The following is a 1,824-nucleotide window of genomic DNA, read 5'->3' as shown; positions in this document are numbered from 1 at the left end:
TCACCCAAACAGCAGGCTCGTTGTTCATACTCCTACAGTATTTCTTTCAAGACTGTGACTAATACGTGTTCAATTTTTTTTTTATATCGTTCCAGGACTTTAGATAAGCCTTCTTGTCGTGCTCTTGCTCACTTACACTTATGTTATATCTATGTCACACATATTTAACATACATCTGTGCACATATTACACCAGTACGTGTACCGAAATTCACCCTGTAGTTTGATTTTCACGCATCTCAATGCTTATGACGTCGTATATTCCGAACTATTTCATATAATGATATATTTTTTTCTAGGTTCGTTCAACAACATGTGTGGATACTGTCTGCGAATGGAGTTAGTAGTAAAAAAACTAAACTAAACTCCGCCAGAACAGGCCGCCGTGTCATCCTTAGCCCACAGGCGTCACTGGATGCGGATATGGAGGGGCATGTGGTCAGCACACCGCTCTTCCGGCCGTATGTCAGTTTCCGAGACCGGAGCCGCTACTTCTCAATCAAGTAGCTCCTCAGTTTGCCTCACAAGGGCTGAGCGCACCCCGCTTGCCAACAGCGCTCCGCAGACCGGATGGTCATTCATCCACGTGCTAGCACAGCCCGATAGCGCTTAACTTCGGTGATCTGACGGGAACCGGTGTTACCACTGTGGAAAGGCCGTTGGCCCGGAGTTAGCAGTAAAGAGGGAATAAATTAAAACGTCATGCACGATGTGGCATTTGCTCACACAACTCAGTATTTATTGCATCATATCTCCTAAACTAAACTATGAGTAGTGATGCGATATCTTTTCGAGGTAACTTCAATGGCATATGTGAATGCCAAGTGTGAAATATGCTGTGAATAGAGTTAAGGACAAAGAAGTACGGTACTAAATTAAAACGCCATGCATAATGCGTCAGTTTTTCAGACATCTCAGTATTTGACGGCGTACAATGATATATTTTTGTAGGCAAATTAAGCGTCATGTGTTGATGCGGAATGTGTTGCGAATAGAACTTGTAGCAAGAAGTAATAAATGTAAACGTCTTGCATTATGCTGCAGTTTTTAGGTATTAAATGTTTATAGCGTCATAGACTAAAGAGCCAAAGAAAGTGTAGGGCCCCCGCTAGCACGCAGAAGTGCAGCAACACGACATCACGTGGACTCAACTAACGTCTGAAGTAGTGCTGGAGGGAATTGACACCATGAATCCTGCAGGGCTGTCCATTAGTTTGTAAGAGTACGAGGGGGTGGAGATTTCTTCTGAACAGCACGTAGCAAGATATCCCAGATATGCTCAACAATGTTCACGTCTGTGGAGTCTGGTGGCCAGCGGAAGTGTTTAAACTCAGAAGAGTGTTCCTGGAGCCACTCTGTAGCAATTCTCGACGTGTGGTATGCAGCATTGTCCTGATGGAATTGCCCAAGTCCGTCGGAATGTAGAATGGGCATGAATGGATAAAGGTGATTAGACACGATGCTCACATACGTGTCACCTGTCAGAGTCCTATCTAGACGTATCAGGGGTTTCATATCACTCCAACTGCACACGCCCCATACCGTTACAGAGTCTCCACCAACTTCAACAGTCCCCTGCTGACATGCAGCGTCCAAGGATTCATGAGGTAGTCTGCATACCCAGGCACGTCCATCCGCTCGATACAATTTGAAACGAGACTCGTCCGACCAGACAACGTGTTTACAATCATCAACAGTCCAATGTCAGTGTTGACGGGCCCAGGCGAGGCGTAAAGCTGTGTGTCGTGCAGTCATCAAGGGTGCACGAGAGAACCTTCGGCTCCGAAACCCCATTTCAATGATGTTTCGTTGAACGGTTGGACGT

The sequence above is a fragment of the Schistocerca americana genome, unplaced genomic scaffold (assembly GCF_021461395.2).
Source record: "Schistocerca americana isolate TAMUIC-IGC-003095 unplaced genomic scaffold, iqSchAmer2.1 HiC_scaffold_43, whole genome shotgun sequence".
Taxonomy (NCBI): domain Eukaryota; kingdom Metazoa; phylum Arthropoda; class Insecta; order Orthoptera; family Acrididae; genus Schistocerca; species Schistocerca americana.
Note: the sequence above shows the minus strand (reverse complement) of the source record.